Below are 20,052 nucleotides of genomic sequence, written 5' to 3' on the forward strand. Positions count from 1 at the left end.
CCACGCCCAGTCTCTGTACTGATAGGATGTTTTTTGTTTTATTATGTCCTGACAGTATAAATTTCCCCCTCTAGAGGGAGCAGGTTTGCCTGAAGGAGGCGCCACCTCGGAAACGTGTTACGGCCCGCCCCGTCCTGATTTGGTCTCTTGCTTTGGTCTCTCTGTGAGAGCAGGTGTGAGAACTGGAGACACTGCTGGTTATACACCTCTATATGGCAGGTCTGAGCTTATCCCCACAGTGGTCTTCTCATCCCTTGTGACAGCTGACTGCTTGATTGGTGATCCACATCCACCCTGTGTGCAGGTGGCAAGATACTTTTATGCAAGTGTATCTGAATAAAGCGTTACTAGCTTTTACTAGCCCAGGCGCCCTCTTTCTGATGTTTTTGTTAGTCCGATCGGGTCTGCCTATCTGTTTTTCAGGCGAAACCCAGTCGAACCCACAATTTACCTCTATAGAACGGCAGATGTAAACGGACAGAAATCCATTTACACCCGCCTACCTCAAATACGACCTGCTAAAAAAAAAAAACAGAAGGGCATCCCTTCCGTCTGGTGTTGATAGGATTGGAGGGTCCATAGAGAATATAGGGCATCCGTGTCTGCTCTGTATATGAGTGGACATGGACCTGTCATCCGCCCGCTCATTGTGGCCCACAACTGGTTACAAAGTCTCTTAAGTGGCCCTCGCTCTTTAAAAGGTTGGGCACTCCTGCTTAAAGTTAAACTCTTGGTGTTGATTATAATTCTTCTGTATATGTGAAAGTGTATCTAAACACCAAAATAACACAAATGTAATATTATGCAGCTTTCCAGTTATTTAATGTAATGGTTGCTTTAGTTTTCTTTTTTAAGTGCAGAACTGCAAAACTCTTGTTCTCATGCTTTGGAGATGAGAAGAGGAGGAGGTGTTTGTTATTTAAACCAGGAAAGCAGTTTAGGGTGACCACACTACTCCTTCATGTATACTATATAGAACAAATAAGCATTGTTACCATAGAACAATTCTGTTACTGACAGGATCACCAGTTGAAAATAAAGCTGGGAAATAAAGGCCTGAAGAAAGAAAATTGCTGCAGCCGCCACACCTAGGGACTGATAAGCTGCAATATATTATATTTTTGTTCTTGGGTTTAGATCCACATAATGTTTGAAGCAGAAATAAATAATAACAACTAAAAACTGCCAGCAAGTAGAGTTTATAAAGACTTAATAAGTCTCTTCTGAAAAAAACAAAAAACAAAACAAAAAGGTGTTCTTACATGCTAGCAAACCTTTTCAATCTGCACACTAACTGTAGTGCATGCTCAGTACAGTGTACAGTCCTGACATTTGTAAGAATGGTGCCAAGTGCCAAGTTAATGGAACTCTAGTGCACATCCACGGAAGTAACAGTGCAAGCCCAGTAGGCAAAGCATGAAGCCAGTGGACCCAGAAGAAGAGGAAAATAACGTGGCACTGGTGGGAGCTTGGATTTCATGTCACTGGAGGAGACTGGGTCTGCTATAAAAGTTCATCTGAGAGCTGACATAAGCACACTGGCAACTGTGACTGTTATCATCAGTCATGAATGTAACCTTTCTGGGAAACCATTGAACTAGTTCCACTTTATCTCAGTTTTGGAGAGCCAATGGGGAGTGTACACATCGTGCAGGCAGTGGTGTAGACACCTGAAGACAGCCTCCTTTACACAGAAGAAGAGAGAAGACTCGGGACTGGGGCACCTTATGACAAGAGATTTATGTCAGTAAAAGATGGCATTTTGGGCCATTTTTTTACTTTTAATGGCAGTGATTAGATGGGGTAGACAGCAAAGAGATAATCTGTGTGCTGTGCAGCAGGCTGGAAAGGGGCTTTTTATGTGATCCTGCTGTGTTACTCCAAATGGACAAAGCGCATATTCCCTTAAGGGACTTCACCTGCCCGTATGTTTTAAGGAAAACATTTAACAATAACCACTTGATACAGAAAAGAAGAACGGAAATATGCATCCCACTAGTTTATATTTTTGACATTAAGTGTTACTAAACCCAGGACACTGCATTCACTATAGCTGGTCTCCCACAGTACACAGAACATGGAAATGCAATTCTTTTAGTAAATATAAACGGCTAAATACCTTTCTTATCAGCAGTATATAGCAGTCTTGTGATTTCTATCAATGTCTGGTTAAAGCTTGTAGGAGAAGTTTTCTTTCTCCTCTGACTGTACTATGAGGCTGCAGACCTCTTGCCCCTCTGTTTGGGCAGTGCTGATTGGCCCTGTGCTGATCACATGCACCCTCCCAAGAAAAGACAAATCTCTAGCAATACACACCAAACTGAGCATGTGCAGAGTGCCCAGGAGATGGATTGTGGAAGAAGGGGAGGATCAGAGAAGACGGGATCAAACAGCCTTTTTACACAATGCGGAGGATTAACCCTTTAGGTTCCACAGTAAGTATAACAAGCATACTTTACTGCCTATACAGACTGATTTTACTGTTGTGGGTTTAGTAACACTAATGAACTAGATTGGAATTCTATCAATAGTCAGACTTCAATATCGCAAAACATTGTGCAGTACCCTGATGTTTAGGCAGGGTGGCTACTAAATGTATCTGCCAAGTGATAGTTGCCTTAGCCAATTGATAGGGGGTCAATTGATTTCACCCTAATCTGGAATTGCTGCACTTCTCTCTTCTGTCACTAGGTGGCCGGGTACCTGGTGACATTAGATAAGACAAGGACATTGAAAGAACAGATTGAATGAATGGGGTGTCTCAGCCAATGGGCAGGGATTTTCTTGGGTCCCTTGGCATGCTGGGAAAGCCCATTTATTTGGGTGGAGGCAGGTGATCGGGGTTCTGTGCCACCTGGATGGCTGTCTGGGTGGACGTGTGTTACAATGCCCCGGGCTGCTAGGCCATAAGCCTTGGGCCTATCCCGGGGACATCTGGCTGCTAGGCTGTCTGAGGGTCTATCCAGAAGCAAGAGGGCAGGGTTGGGACTGCGGCTTGAAGACCAACCAGAGGTAACGGTTCCACTGGCCGGGGAACCAGTCGTGGTCGGAGGTAGAGGGTAAGCTGACGCCACTAAGGGACCATCCACCTCGCAACCAGAGACCACTGTGAGTAATCTGAGGCCAGTACAAGAGCAGACTTCTCGCCAGCTGGGGACAGTGAAGAAGTGGGAAAACTTCAGAAAGTGCCAAGTCAGGGACCCAGCGGGACAGCAGAGGTGACGCTTGTGGAGTGCCAAGCCAAGGACCTAACGTGTCAGCAAGGGTGGAGCTTGAGGAGTATCTGTGAGTGCCAAGCCAGGGACCCAGTGGTGAAGCAGGGGTGACACTTGAGGAAGATACTGAGTGCTAAATTGGAAGAGCTCAGGGGATCCAGTGGCAGTGGATCAGTACGTCTAGTGAAAGACTGAGGGCTCAGTGGAAGTGAAGTTCTACAATAGGAGATTGTAGAAGAAGTGAAAGAGTTCATTGCAACCTTTGTTAGAAACTGTTACAAGACTGTTGCCATAGGAGACAGCGTTCCTACTCATGCAGATGTAGTGTCTGACTAGATACCTTTCCCTGCATGGCTGTCTACCTATAGAAGTCTTGGAGTCTGCCAATAAACATTGCATCTACTTAAAGTGACACTAAAGATTGTTTTTTTTTTTTGTTTTTTTTTAATAACAAACATGTCATACTTACCTCCACTGTGCAGCTCATTTTGCACAGATTGGACCCGATCCTCGACATCCGGGGTCCCTCGGTGGCTCTCGCGGCTCCTCCCCACAGCAGATAACCCCCTGGGAGAAGCGCTCTCCCGGGGGGGTTACCTTGCGGGCGCGATCCCGAGTCCATAGACTCCGGCACTCGATTTATTGGATTTGATTGACAGCAGCGGGAGCCAATGGCTGTGCTGCTATCAGTCTATCCAATCAACAGCCGAGAACCCCAGGCAGAGAGGCAGCCCGTCCCCATGGGTCAAGTTCGAGGGGTCAGGTAAGTAAAACGGGGGGGCTGGGGGGCCGGTCACTGACAGGTGTTTTTTCACCTTAATGCATAGGATGCATTAAGGTGAAAAAAAAAACAAATCTTTACAACCCCTTTAGGGGTGTCCTGGCCCAAACCCTCTCTCCCACAGTTCTGTTTAAGAGAAAATAAATCTCTTGGCATTCAAGAAGTGTCTGGCGCCCATCAATCTACTTTGCATTACACCCACCATGCCTTGTAACCCACTCTACACAGAAGGATGCCAGCTGTCCCTAACCCTGGAGGTCACCTCAGGGGCCCTGGGACTTGGCTACAATTGATTATAATTAATTTACTGACTTTACTTTGCCCTAGGAAATTATGATTAAAGCGACTTTATCACATGCAGATATGTTGAGTGAGATATGTTGAGTGAAATTATACAGTGGTATAGGATTTCAAATTCAAATACGGACATTCGATTTTACTAGAACAGCAAATCCCCCCCCCCCCCATACCCATCCCCACTTCTCAAGAGCATAGTGTTGCTTAACCCACAGAACTATCTAAGGCCACAGTTGTTGGTGAGGGACCATATTCAGAGACATAATTACTTTACATCTATATCTGAGCAGAATTTAAAAAAAACAGAAGGAACTCAACAGCCCATCAGAGATTATAGCACAAATATACATGAGAGTTTAATCTCTTGTGGTCATGATATTTAACTCTTTGTCTGCAATTGCCTCAGCCGATGATGTCAAGTTATTGCAAGCAGTAAAGGCTAAATTTCACACCTCACTAATATATAGCTTAATCATGTGTAGCCGTGCACCCATAGGGTTGCTGAATGCAGTGGTTCACCTGTCACCCTGCCCAGCCAAAAATCCACCTCTCAGTCACTCAAAGACCTAGAACAGTCCATAAGCTTTGTTTTTGTTTTTTTATTGAGGGGATTGAACTTGGATGGGAAATAGGGAACTATGGGATGTCCAGGAATATTTAGTGCAAACTTGCTTGGGACTTCTATATACACTCCAGTATATACACTCTAGTCTTCTCTCCAGCACAAACTCTTGCTTAAAGTGGAGTACCACCCATTTAAAAGTCAGCGGCTACAAAAAGTGTAGCTGCTGACCTTTAATAAACACACACTCACCTGTCCCATGGTCCAGCAGTGCGGCCTCCTGAAGCCTCGCTCCTCTCCCCCTCTCTGCAGCGCCAGCATTGCAAGTGTGGGCGCCCAGGTGTGACAGCTTGTGGATTCACAGCCAGGCGCACTGCGCTGTAAAGAATGGCCGGGCAATCTTCTGGGACCACCTCGGCACCGAGAGGAAGTGAGAGCTGGGTACCTGTCAAAACTAGGTACCTGCTTCCCCCCCCCCCCAAAAAAAAATGACATGCCAAATGTGGCATGTCAGGGGGTCACAAGCACTTAAACGGAAGTTCCACTTTTGGGTGGAACTCTGCTTTAAGACCTCGTACCCTTCTCTCCTCCAGCACTTCACTTGCTGCACACCATTACTCCTCCAGCACTTCACTTGCTGCAGACGGTTACTCCTCCAGCACTTCCCTTGCTGCAGATGGTAACTCTTCCAGACTAGCTAGCACCGCATGTTTAGGCCTGACACTAACTCAGTGAACTGCCTTTTGCGGGCAGGGACCTCGGGCCTCTGTGGTGTAGAATAATTCAGGTGCTAACTTTTCTCTGTTCAGCTACCAATTCCAGATAGCTCTCTTCAGGCCCTGACAGCCAGCCCTGCTGCAATGACCTCTTTCTACTGCCCTTCCCACAGTGCTCACTTCTGGTTCTGCACCCATCTCCAACTACAATCTCCCAGTTCTCTCAGGTGTGCCTCCCCAGTCCTCCCGACTGTACTCCACTCACCAGCCCTCCTGGCTGTGACCAGTTGTCCTCCTGGAGACTCTTAGCAGTGTTCCCTCCTGCTGTCTTCTTGCTCTCTCATGTGCCTCTCTTTCCAGGATCTCTTCACTTCACCTGGATGCACCCGAGCCCCAGCCCAGGGTCACCACCCCCCAGACTGGGGAGCTCCCCATGGGCCCCCAACAGCCTCCACACTCTCTCACTACAGCTCTTCCACCCAAGAACTCCTCCTTAGCAGGGCTGACCCCAGGTATTTAAGGAGGCCTGCCCCCTGTCAATCCAGGTTGGGGATTGGTCAGGGCTCCTTAGAATACCCCAGGAAGCTCCACCTCTCCTATCCCCCTCTCTTTCCAGATCTTTGTAGCAAGCTCTAGAAAGAAGAGGGAGGTCTCAATGATGATTCGTGTTAGTCACCAGCTGCTACCCTGAGCCACTCCCAGCCCAGAATGAAAGAGGGTGTTACACATGTTTGTCTTATATGCCTATCAGTAGTTATTTGGTCAGTGTTCTCACAATTATTCTTGTTAAAATTGTCTCATCTAGCATACACTAGTAATTTTTTTGTGCTCTTAAATTCTTGCTGAGCATGTACACTAGAGGGAGAGAAAAGGATCATTTTACAGTGCTTATTGTAACCTATAAATACACACAGCGCAAATGATAATAGAAATCGTGCCCTTGCAGCAGAAGTCCACCCAGCCTTGTCATTTTATAGCCTCAGGTACTTTTTAATTGCAAAGACCACTAAAAAAAAAAATATTTTTTTCTTGAGCTGAAAGGGGTCTTCTGACTTCTCCCCACATCCCTTGCATCCCCTCCCCCCAAGTTTCTTCGTTTGATTTAGTTGAAATTGTCCAGGAGCAAGTGAGCATACACCTATCACCCAGATAAAGGAGCATGGAAAGGAGCATGGTTTTTCCATGCTCCTTTATCTGGGTGATAGGTGTATGCTCACTTGCCCTTGATATCTGGTAAGCAGATTCTTTTGAAGGTTCACATACAATTTCTCCTATTCAAAGTGCACATACTTTATTGCATGTTTGCATGTTACTCACCTAACATTCCCATGTGTATTTATGACACTGGATGTTTATATGATTAATATATGATTTTGGTTTTGTTGAGTGTTGCACCATTTTTTTCTTCTTCCTTTTTTGAGTTTTTTATGGTATCAGTATTACGCTATGTTTTTGCTATATACTTTTGGGTAATCCTTTTTGGACCTGAATACACGGCACGAGTGTGACCTATCCTGTCTCATTGGGATCGTTTTCTAAAGGCCCAGGCTGGGTTTTAAGCCACTCGTCTGATTTTGGCTTACTCTCTGGTAAGCATTTCACCACATAGATGTGCTACATTTGAATTATCATCCTTCAACAGATGAATTATTGAAGAATTTTCACGTCACTCACTTATGATTGTTGGACATTTTATATATTGGACTGTACACTCTCACTTTTGTTCATAATACTTTATAGCGTGTTTTTTTTGTTTTTATAACCATATCTGTGTGTCTGTCTTTCACGCAAGGGCATTACTGGAGTCTCGTAAAGTCAGTCACTGCCATGAAGCATGACAACTGTTTTCATGGCCAAAGGTGTACCAATGCTCTACTGAACAGGAGTTTTTCATTCCTATTTTTTTATTTTTCTGACCACGATGAATATATTACATTGTTTTAGAATAAACATTGTGATTAGGGTTTAAACCATGCTTCTAGAAGAAAACTGAATATTTTTGGAAATATGGCAATATGTAAACTAAAGAAATGGGACTTTGGGGGCACAAAGATATTTAAACTATAAAACTGTAAGAATAGTTTTTAAATTTTATTACATAGTACAAAAAACAAAAATATTGATTTAAAAACAATACAAACTACATGTTTGTAGTTTGTATTGTTTTCCCCCAAAAAAGTAGAGGTTATGAATGTCTCACATTCATAACCTCTACTATTTTTGGGGAAGTTTCCTTTTCCTTGTAATGTTGAATGTTGGAGTTTATATACTATAGGCAAGAGCTACTAATGTTCAATGCAGGATAGGACCCATTTGGTGTCTGTAATAAGATTTTACATGTAGTTTGTATTGTTTTTAAATCAATATGTTTGTTTTTTGTACTATGTAATAAAATTTAAAAACTATTCTTACGGTTTTATAGTTTAAATACCTTTGTGCCCCCAAAGTCCCATTTCTTTCGTTTCCATATTGCCATATTTACAATTTTGGGGACGTTGGCACATTTTTTCCAAGTACCTACAGTGTCACCCTGTTTTTAGGCACTACTAACTAGGACCCTCTCTTTGAATATTTTTGGAAATATACACACCAAAATATATTTAGTTTGAGAGGGAAAGGTATCAACTACATTTTTACTTTCCTACACATTAATTCATTGAGTCAGAATCTAGCTGGTTCCCTCCTAGCTGGGGTTAGTGAAGGACCACTTATTAGTTCTCTTCCATAATCACATTGTGGCATTCTCCTTCTACCAACAGGAAGCCTGCATTCGCTTGGGCCATGTGTTAATAGCCACTTTGGATCCTGCTAGGTGTCCAGAGGTCACCCAAGTGTAGGAAGCCCTCTCACTTTCTTTTCAGGAGCTTACTAAATACTTTGACTCTGCCAAGTGATTCTGAAAATGTTGCTAGCACACAGGAGAAAAAAGCAAAAACACTGCAACAATGCCTGTGATCACTCATAAATTACAAGTTATTGGACTCCTTAAGCTGGGTACACGGGCCGAAAACCGGGTGTAAATGGTCAGTTCGGTAGGAACCAGACGACTTTCAGCCCATATGTACAGCTCCTGGTGCAATAGAAGCCAGTCTGTCGAATAAGCATGCTGGAAAACAATCCGATTAGCGCTCACAGCCAATGGTTGTGAGCACTGATCACTGTGTTCTGGCGGGGGGGGGGGGGGGGGTGGCTAGTCCCCCCTATCAGAATACAATAGCTCATTGGAGGAGATTGCCACTAACATCGATGTGATAGTACAGCGTTCTGTAATTTTTTTTTTTCCGTTCGGCTCGCTGGGTTGAACGAGAAAACTTCACATGTGTACCCAGCATTAGGCTCACTCTCTGTGCATACTATATTTTAGAGCAGTAAAAACAATGCATACATTTTAAATAAAGTTAACCTGATTGACATTCACCTTTTAACGAGAGAATACTTAGCCTAGTGAACGATCTGACTTAAAAAATCCTATTATTGTTTTTGTTTTTTCTTGCGCAAATGAAAACTTTTTGCAAAATTAATTTTTAATTTGTTATTATTCATTCACTAAGATAAGTGAACATGCTCGATTTTTTTTTAGTAAATTAACTCCACTGTCTCAAAAAGAAATGCAGTGCATACCTGCAAAATGTACAAAGTGTTTTAAATGACATACAAGTAAGCAAATAAAGGGGATAAAAAATTACAGAAATATTACTGCCCCTCTGCTCAATAGGTTCAAAGTATAACTAAGGGCAAAACTATAAGAGGGGAATTTCCAATAGGGGCACTAGTTCTGATAACCCTGGTGGGGTCATAAGAACCCCTTTTAGTGAATTTCCTCTTACTTCCTGTTTTGGCTATGGGACAGGACAGGAAGTGAAATGTCTCTCCAGTGGGACACAGATGGCAAAACTGACACGTGTTATAACTTTCCTTTATTCTGTCCAAAAATTACGGGCTTTAGTTCTACTTCAAAACATTGAGCATTTGTTACTCATGTCAGAAACACCAGGAATGTGGAACATTATTGAATTTCAGATCTCAAACTTACTACTGTTGATGATCAAAGTATAGTTGCTGGCCTTCGCCTTCCTCCAATCAGACGTGAGGACACAACAGTTGTGTGCTAATGTATTTTTTTATAGGCATATTTAGACTTCAAAGAAAAAACCCACATGACTGCACAGGGTTACAGTGTGTGACAGAAATATGTATTTATACCTAGCAACTCTGGCAGTCATTGATTTACATGTAGAGGTCAAACATGAATATGTGAACTGTTGTGGTCCCAGAGAAACCTATCCTAAGTGCATCCTTTCAGGGCATGTTTACACTCTTAATCCTTTGTGCTGCCAGTCTTTAACATTAATTACAATATAAGGTATGAAAGATCTTTTTTGGGGGGACCCAATGACGTCTCTTTCCCTGGGGCAAAGCTCTCGGAGAAGACTCCAGGTAACCATCTCATGCTGTAAATACATCCATATCACATACATATTGCCTCCAATTAGCATATACAGTATCTCACAAGAGTGAGTACACCCCTCACATTTTTGTAAATATTTTATTATATCTTTTCATGTGACAACACCGAAGAAATCACACTTTGCTACAATGTAAACTAGTGAGTGTACAGCTTGTATAACAGTGTAAATTTGCTGTCCCCTCAAAATAACGCAACACACAGCCAATGTCTAAACCACTGGCAACAAAAGTGAGTACACCCCTAACTGAAAACGTCCAAATTGGGCCCAATGAGTCTCATGTGACTCATTAGTGTTACAAGGTCTCAGGTGAATGGGGAGCAGGTGTGTTAAATTTGGTGTTATCGCTCTCATACCGGTCACTGGAAGTTCAACATGGCACCTCATGGCAAAGAACTCTCTGAGGATCTGAAAAAAAGAATTGTTGCTCTACATAAAGATGGCCTAGGCTATAAGAAGATTGCCAAGACCCTGAAACTGAGCTGCAGCATGGTGGCCAAGACCATACTGCGGCCTCACAGGACAGGTTCCACTCAGAACAGGCCTCGCCATGGTGGACCAAAGAAGTTGAGTGCCTGTGCTCAGTGTCATATCCAGAGGTTGTCTTTGGGAAATAGTCGTATGACTGCTGCCAGCATTGCTGCAGAGGTTGAAGGGGTGAGGGTGGGGGGTCAGCCTGTCAGTGCTCAGACCATATAACGCACACTGCATCGAATTTGTCTGCATGGCTGTCATCCCAGAAGGAAGCCTCTTCTAAAGACGATGCACAAGAAAGCCCGCAAACAGTTTGCTAAAGACAAGTAGACTAAGGACATGGATTACTGGAACCATGTCCTATGGTCTGATGAGACCAAGATAAACGTATTTGGTTCAGACGGTGTCAAGCATGTGTGGCGGCAACCAGGTGAGGAGTACAAAGACAAGTGTGTCTTGCCTACAGTCAAGCATGGTGGTGGGAGTGTCATGGTTTGGGGTTGTATGAGCGCTGCCGGCACTGGGGAGCTACAGTTCATTGAGGGAACCATGAATGCCAAAATGTACTGTGACATACTGAAGCAGAGCATGATCCCTTCCCTTTGCAGACTGGGCCGCAGGGCAGTATTCCAACATAACGACCCCAAACACACCTCCAAGATGACCACTGCCTTGCTAAAGAAGCTGAGGGTAAAGGTGATGGACTGGCCAAGCATGTCTCCAGACCTAAACCCTATTGAGCATCTGTGGGGCATCCTCAAACGGAAGGTGGAGGAGCGCAAGGTCTCTAACACCCACCAGCTCCGTGATGTTGTCATGGAGGAATGGAAGAGGACTCCAGTGGAAACCTGTGAAGCTCTGGTGAACTCCATGCCCAACAGGGTTAAGGTAGAGCTGGAAAATAATGGTGGCCACACAAAATATTGACACTTTGGGCCCAGTTTGGACATTTTCACTTAAGGGTGTACTCACTTTTGTTGCCAGCGGTTTAGACATTAATGGCTGTGTGTTGAGTTATTTTGAGGGGACAGCAAATTTACAGTGTTATACAAGCTGTACACACACTATTTTACATTGTAGCAAAGTGTCATTTCTTCAGTGTTGTCACATGAAAAGATATACTAAAATATTTACAAAAATGTGAGGGGTGTACTTCACTTTTGTGAGATACTGTAGGTGTTAAATAGCTATCTGCTTGATATGATTACAGACCCACTACGATTTGTTTACCCATGCTATGCAGAGTTGAGATTCTAGCGTGTCACAATGCCACTGAATACACTGGTAAGTGTTTCTTTAGACAGCTTTTCAGCAGTTCACTATTAGGTGGGCCAAAAGAGTATTCATCTTGCACAGCAAATAATGGGGTGTACTATGTCAAATAACTGGTGAAGCACAGTTTTCCATTGTTTCCACATCTCTAATAAGAAGCCTAGGTTCTTTTGGCTAGTTTGTTATGGTTACACGTGCTCACCTTTGATACATCCAGATGAGACTTGGATAATTTTCAACAGTTATTTTCCTCTCATTCATATAAGATCTAGTAATAGAAAAAAAAATGAAACAGTAAAGAAAATATAAATTAATAAGCTCTCATTTTAAACCACATATCTATTGCATCAGGTTTTGACAAGGGTTAGCTGTTAATAAATGTACTGCTGAAGCTGCCCCTGATTGATTTAATCCTGACCCAGAAATGCTTGTGAGTCCAGGCTGTTATTCGAGCTTTGCATTCCTGTAAAACTACCCTGCAAATCTCTGAGGCCAAGGTCAATGTTATCCTATACACCTCAGTCATGTTCTTATCCTACATGTCCTCATACATATGGCCTTTATTTCCAATGCATGCTGCTAAAGGTACCAAAACATGCTTAAATCATAGGTCAAACTTTTAATAAAGTCAAGCTTGGGTGGGGGTAAATTGCATATAAATGAGAAATATTTACTTACAGTCTTTACAAAACCAGATATGAGATTTGGAACTTTAGCTCCAGTGCAATGTCTCTGTTCTTGATCCAACGTACACCTTCATCCAAGGAGATAAAATGTGATGCAGTACCAGAAATATGCAGTATAATGAATGAAATGCCGGTCACCTTAAACTCATCGCTCCTCTTCTCAGCAGGATGACATATTTCTGAGAAATCCAGCAATAGTGATAATAATTAATTCATACCATGAAACGCGGCAGCTCATGTATGGAGATCATTAGTTATGGGTCTGTTAGTGCTGTTACAGCTCAGCCCATCCTGCAGCTAACAGACAGTCTGCAATCTCATCCTTTACACGCTGCTACAGCTGTGGAACTGCAGAGGCCTGATGTTTAGAGCATCTGCAGGCTAAGTGCTCAAAGGAGGTTAAATACATGTAATCACCACTTCCCACAGCTCATCTACAAGGATAAAAAGCCACATGGCATTGATAGAATAATATGAGGGTGAAATGTGTGAATGTGTGCTATTTGAATGGTTATTATGTTAAAGGGAAAGTGTCATGAAATCTATAAGAAACTAATAAGTTGAATTAAACTATTTCATTTACAAAATGTTTTATTCTTAGAAAAAAATATGTAGTAATAAATATAGTTATTTATGGATAGCTTTGTGGTTAATTAATGACTTTGCCTGAACATCCACCTTATCCCTTTGGACCACATAACCATTGTCTCTTTATAACTTATATTGGCTTTTGCTTCTAATTTTTGCTCAACATACCCTACGAATTCCCAAGCCTGATTTTTAATGAATCATGTGCTTACTTGTGTGCATTGTTTAACAGTATTGCTAATAGGAATATCACTCCAAGGGAATTGCACTACAGGACAAGGGAGTGCCTAGGGCAGAACTTTAGACAAGGGCACACTAGATTCAGTTTGCCTGATTGTTCAAGTGCCTAAAAATATGAGATGTTGTCAGTAAATTATCTGATGTCAGTGGGTATCTTTAGGCATCTCCAGCTACTCTTTGGCTATAATTACCTGACAGGTTGGAAGATTTAGTTCATTTGTTACTGCTTAGCCCCAAGATGTTACAGGTGTCTTGAATGTACCTTTCTTACCCTTCTCATAGAAAATTGAGTACTTTCCGTTATACTAAAAAAAGTTGTTACTGCTTAGCCCCAAGATGCTGCAGGTGTCTTGAATGTACCTTTCTTACCCTTCTCATAGAAAATTGAGTACTGTCTGTGATACTAAAAAAGTATCACGGACAGTACTCAATTTTCTCTGTCACAATTGCACTAATACGGCTACAATCAAATCAAGTATGTTACCCTTCTCATGGAAGATTAGCTTCCTGGTATACTGTAGGTACCACTCCACTATTCACCAAGGAGTGACAACCAACCGCCACAGATGAGGCTTAGTAAAAAAAAAGTGAGACAAATCACAGTCAAAGAGGCAGATGGTTGGGGCAGGCAGCAGACAAATAAGATCAGAAAACATACTAATGGTCGGCTCAAGCAGCAGGAGAAGCAGAGTCCAAATACAGTTGTTACCAGAAAGCAATATCAAAAACAGTAAAAAAAAAAATCCCCACACTATGAGGTTATGTGAAAAAACATAAAACGATATAAAACTTATGTGAATAAATATGTGTGTGTATATATATATATATATATATATATATATATATATATATATATATATATATACACAAAAAAGTGAATCGATCACCTATCACTGCTGCCACCTTAAATAAATGCATTAAACAATGCAAGTGTAAATATTAATCAATTTACAGTAGCTCTGTGATAAAAGAAAAGCAAATAAAACAGTCTCCTATTGGTGTGTAAAGTCCACCAAAAAAGTGCAAAGAGCAGTGCTTCGAATTCTTCCCAAAAAGAAAACTTCTCTTCATCCAAACAAAAACACCATCCATGCTCAAGTGGTCCCTCTCCCCTAAAGTGATTGTGAAGTCTCGACTTTACTTCTACTTCTACTTTCTATAAAAGTAACAAACGTGTTATACTTACCTGCTCTGTGTACTGGATTTGCACAGAGCAGCCCAGATCCTCCACTTCTTGGTCCCTCTTCTGTGCTCCCGGCCCCTCCCTCCTATTGAGTGCCCCCATAGCAAGCAGCTTGCTATGGGAGCACTGAGCCGAGTCACAGTTCTGTGTGTCCATTCAGACACTGAGCTGTGGTTTGGCCCTGCCCCCTCTCTCTCCTAATTGGCTAACTGACTTTGATCGACAGCAGCGGGAGCCCATGGCGCCGCTGCTGTGTCTCAACCATTCAGCAGAGAGAGTCCCGGAAAGCCAAGACACTCATGTGCATTGCTGGACAGAGATGGGGTTCAGGTAAGTATTAGGGGGACTGAGGGGCTGCTGCACAATAAAGGCTTTTTATCTTAATGCATAGAATGCATTAAGATAAAAAAACCTTCTGCCTTTACAACCCCTTTAAAGAAAGTCACTCACCAGAGTGCCATGCCTTCCACTCTCATGGTTGCCATGCATCGCTTTTGTATTTAAATAATCGCTGTCAAAATCCTTTATGCTTCACAGTATTTTTCTATTGCTCTCCAGGGGCCCCCTCCAGAGGAAGCTGATCCTGCCCGATCTGGGTGGTTCTTCTCCAGAGAGGCGCTGAAGTCCGGCTCCGCACACCGGATCCTGTACAGAACACCCTGGGAGACTGTTTTGTTTTTGTTATTATGAAAGATGTTATTATCGCCCTCGAAATGCAAATTAATATCCACTTCAGCTCTGGAAGATTTTACTCTTTTTATGACCAGGTAATTTTTTGCTATTCAGCACTACGCTTTTTTAATTGGTAATTGCGCGGTCATGCAACACTGTACCCAAATGAAATTTATATCATTTTTTTTCACACAAATAGCCTTCTTTTAGTGGTATTTCATCACAACTGGGTTTTTCTTTTTTGCAATATAAAATGAAAAAAGGTGATTGCACACAGCCGATCAGCAGGTCCCGGCCATGAATCATTGGTTGGGACTTGCTGACAAACTCCTGTTGTGTACAGTCACAGTGGTAGCCAGGTGGGGGCGTGCACGCCCCAAATCCAAAGGTAGGCAGCGACGTACAGGTACATTGCTTTGCATACAGCCGCCGTTCGCCGGCAGTACAATGAAAATATTTTTAAAAATACTGTACAGTGCAGAGGGGGTCTTTTCATAAAGCTTTGTGGGAAACAATGAAAATGCACAAATTCTTTAAAAGCCACACTTGGGGAATGCTTTAAGGCTGTATGTAAGCTGTGTGTGGTTATACAACACAATACAATTTTTACAGACAGTCTCAATGACAGTGTAAAAGTGAATATTTGGCTGTGGAATTGTTTTTTTTCTTTTACTGTTAGATTGGCTTGCTTACAGCAGCAGAACCACAATCAAATTCATTTTCATGCTTGAAAAAAAAGGCTATTTCCAAGTAATTTTAGCAGTGACATATGGTTTTTCATCAAGCAGTAATAGCCCTGCTTTGACCAGCAGATAAACAATTGGCAGTAGTTCACTGTGGCTCTGTCTGTTCTCAGTGATGCAAAAGTGTCCTACTGCTGGCCAATTTCAATCAAACACTCATTAAGAATTAAGAGACTGCAGATGACACAACAGTTTTAAACTGGTCAACAGCAGGACAATGTTTAATGAGCAAGGCTAGGCCCAAATTAAATAGAGACAAAATGTACAGTCGAGATCTTTACTACAACAATTAGGTCACTCTAGAAGATACATCAGTGTAAATTTGGCCAGTGACAGTTTTAACCAAGGATAATAGGCCTAAACAGTGTATGCCTATTTTTTTTAACTGTGGGGATGGGGGTGCAATAGGGTTGCCACCTCATCCCTTTAAACCCGAACACATATGAATTACACAGGTTCTGAGGCTAATTTATTGCAGATAAGGCACCAAGTGAGTTTAATTACCACCTTAATCAACCACAGAACCTGTGTAATTAATATGTGTCCAGTTTAAAAGGGATGAGGTGGCAACTCTAGGGTGCAATAAACTAAAAAAAAAAACATATCAACATGAAATAAAAATCAAGACAAAAAAGAAAACCCCAAAGACTTGCAGCAAAAAAAAAATATATCAATTTGATCTAATAAAAATGCCCTATCAACATAAGATAAAAAAATAACATACCCCAAAATAAATGAAAACTTCAAAATGCTGAGCCCTGAAGCAAAAGAAAAATCTTGCAAATTTTTTTTTTATATGGATGGGACAGCTAAAAGTGCCCTCTGGTCTCAAATCAATCGAAAAATAAAATTTAAGACAAAAAAAGTCCCCAGTGAAAACAAAGAAAGTCAGCAGAGAAGTGGAGTGCCCAAACAGTAACCTGTGTAAGAATAATGAGGTCTGAGGACCACAAACTGAGTGTGGAATGAGGCACAGGAGCGTATCTACCACAAGACAAACAAGGCATTTGCCTTGGGTGGCATTTTTCAGGGGCCCCCTCGCCATCCGTGCAAGTGATCAGAAAAAAATCTGGAGCAGTGTCACAAAAGAGCAGGGAAGAAAGCTGTGCAATGCTCGCACACTCCATTGACAAGGGGAGGACTCAGTCAGACAGGCACTGCCCAGGGGGCCCCATGAGAGGCTCCTGGGAGGATGGGGCGGAATTGATGGATTAAGCGGGTCGGTCCTGTGAAGAGAGAGAAACCAAGAGAGCCCGGTAAGGAGGATACACCCCGAACTGGTGAGAGAACTCAGAGCAGTGGTCGGCATCGGTTCAGCAGCACGTCCAACAAGTAGGCTGCATGTGTAAATTGCGTTAGGGCACTTTCACACTGGGGCGGGGGGTGTCTTCTTTTTTTTTTTTTTGGCGGCGCTTTACCGTCGTTTTAGCTGCGCTTTTTGGCTGCTAGCGGGCGCTTTTAACCCCTGGAAGCAGCCAAAAAAGGGTTAAAATTGCCCACAAAGCACCGCTGCTGAAGCGCTTTGTGGGTGCTTCAGCAGCGCTGGCCATTGATTTCAATGGCAGTGGCGTTTTAGGAGCAGTGTATTCACCACTCCGGCAATGCCCCAAAGATGCTGCTTGCAGGACTTTTTTCCCATCCTGCAAGTGCACCGCTCCAGTGTGAAAGCACTCGGGCTTTCAGACTGAGGTAGCAGGGGAGGCATTTTTCAGGCACTTTACAAGCACTATTTTTAGCTCTTTAGTGCCTGAAAATTGCCTCAGTGCGAAAGTAGCCTTACTCTTGTGTCATTGAGAACAGCGATGCCGAAGCTTCTCCTGTACTGCTATCTACATAGTTTCACCTCCCAACAGGATGTTTGGCTGCTGTTTTACCCAAATGCAGCTGGTCTGCTGCCCTTTCTCTTTGCTCTGCACCTGCCTCCTCCCGAAGTCCAGACTGTGCGGGAAATACAATGTGAAGCCTGGAAAATGAAATGTCTGCTGGGGCAAGGGTGATAAGAGCCAGTGGCCCCTCTTGTCACAGTTGTACACTGAACCCTGTTTACCATCAATGGTGAACATGTGTGCAGAGGAGGTACAGCAATGCAACATGTGTGCAGTGATGAAACATGTGCACAGGGAAGTACAGTGTTGGAACATGGGGGTAGAGGGCCCTGTGTGTGTGTGTGTGGGGGGGGGTACATAATAGGGAACCCCTGCAGGGTCTGAGCAGGGACAGTGTACTCATAATTTAGGACACCCTGTCATGTCATGTGAATTAGGGGGACTGCGCTCCTTATATTGAAGGAGACCCCTGTGTGTCCTGAGGACGGGGGGCACTGTACTTATAATGGTGACCACCTGTGTAACCTCAGGATGGGGAGCTCAGTATATGTTATAATGGGGGATCTCCTGTATGACCTGGGGATGGAGGCTCTGTACACCTTGTAATGAGGTGCAAACGTTGTGACCTGAGAATTAGGACTTCTTGTACTTTATAATTGGGGATCCCCTTTCTGCCCTGAGTGCAGAAGATACACTCTGTGACCTGAGGATGTACTCTGCACTTTATAATGGGGAAAAATCTGAGTGTGGGCACTGGGGGTGTATCAGGTGAGTGCAGGGGCCGGGGTGTGTGTGGTGAGTGTGGGTACTGGGGGTATATGGGGTTAGTGTGGGGTCGGGGTATGTGTGAGGTGAGTGTGGGCACTGGGGGTGTATGGGGTAAGCATGGGGGCTGGGGTGTGAGGCGAGTGTGGGTACTGGGGGTGTATGGGGTGAATATGGGGGCCAGGGTGTGAGGCGAGTGTGGGTACTGGGGGTGTATGGGGTGAGTGTGGACACTGGGGGGGTCTCTCCCCCCCTCCCCTCATCTCTTTCCCCCTCCCTCTCTCTCTCGCCTCCCTCTGTCACTCTCTCTCTCTCCCCCTTGCTCTCTTAACCCCCCTCTCTCTCACCCCCACCTCTTCCCCCCTCCCTCTCTCCCCTTCTTCCATTTCTCTCCTTTTCCATGTCCCCCATCTTTCTCCTTCCTATTACTGTCTTTTCTCCTAGCGGGGAGGGGGAGCACTGTGGCAGGCTGGTGAGGGATGTGGGGGAGCAAAAAAAAATCTGAGTATGGGCACTGGGGGTGTATGAGGTGAGGTGAGTGCAGGGGCCTAGGTGTGTGTGAGGTGAGTGTGGGTACTGAGGGTATATGGGGTGAGTGTAGGGGCCGGGGTATGTGTGAGGTGAGTGTGGGCACTGGGGGTGTATGGGGTGAGTATGGGGCCAGGGTGTGAGGCGAGTGTGGGTACTGGGGGTGCATGGGTTGAATGTGGACACTGGGGGTGTCTCTCACCCCCCTCTCTCCCCTCACCTCTTTCCCCCTCCCTCTCTCCCCCCTCTCTCCCCCGCCTTCCTCTCCCACCTCTATCTCTCTCTCCCCCCATCACTCTCTCAACCCCCCCTCTCACCCCCCACTTCTTCCTCACTCCCTCTCTCCCCTTCTTCTATTTCTATCCCTTTCCACATCCCCCCATCTTTTTCCTTCATATTCCTGTCTTTTCTCCTAGCTGGGGGGGGGGGATCACTGTGGCAGGCTGGTGAGGGGTGTGGAGGGAGCACTGTGGCAGGCTAGAGGAGGGTTGGGCACTGTGGCAGGCTAGTGGGGGGCGTGGGGTTAGTACCCCACAGTCCACCAGAGACCCTGCATAACCTCCAGAGACCCCACATAGCAACCAGAGATCTCAACATAGCCACCAGAGTCCCTGAATAGCCACTTGAGAAGGAAAAGGTGGGGCAAATTTAGATGGGGAGGGTGCCCGGTTTTAGTTTTGCCTAGGGCAGCACAAAACCAAAATACACCACTGATGGGGTATCGTAACCCAAATTCCTACTCAGGTAATCAGATGTATTATTGTACAGTTCAAATTTAGATGCTATTAACATCATAAACTCCATTGAGACAGCTCAGCTCAAACAATAAAATAAAGATTTGCAAGTAAGCTATTTGTTAAACGTCTTACCCCAGCATTTGCAGTTTACTTTCAATGCTGTGTGTGTGAATGCGCTGCTCCCATCTAAATACGCTTATATCCTATCCATAAAGTGCAAACTTATTTCATATACAACATGGATCCATATAGAATCATTACATTAAAAAATAAATTATATCAAAAATTATATCAAAAAAAT

The 20,052-nt window shown here is 43.8% G+C and overlaps 1 protein-coding gene across 1 annotated transcript in view; it reads right to left on the minus strand.

Annotated features, from left to right (window-relative positions):
• TDRP (testis development related protein) overlaps nt 1-12,782 on the minus strand; it is a 237,132-nt gene extending 224,350 nt beyond the window's left edge. The window contains exons 1-2 of the mRNA XM_073626621.1: nt 12,462-12,782; nt 11,986-12,051 (exon numbers count right to left, since the gene is read on the minus strand). The gene's annotated coding sequence lies outside the window, so the exon portion shown is untranslated. The remainder of the gene's footprint in view (nt 1-11,985; nt 12,052-12,461) is intronic.
• Between the last annotated feature and the right edge of the window lie 7,270 nt (nt 12,783-20,052).

The sequence above is a fragment of the Aquarana catesbeiana genome, linkage group LG04, assembly GCF_042186555.1.
Source record: "Aquarana catesbeiana isolate 2022-GZ linkage group LG04, ASM4218655v1, whole genome shotgun sequence".
Lineage (NCBI taxonomy): Eukaryota > Metazoa > Chordata > Amphibia > Anura > Ranidae > Aquarana > Aquarana catesbeiana.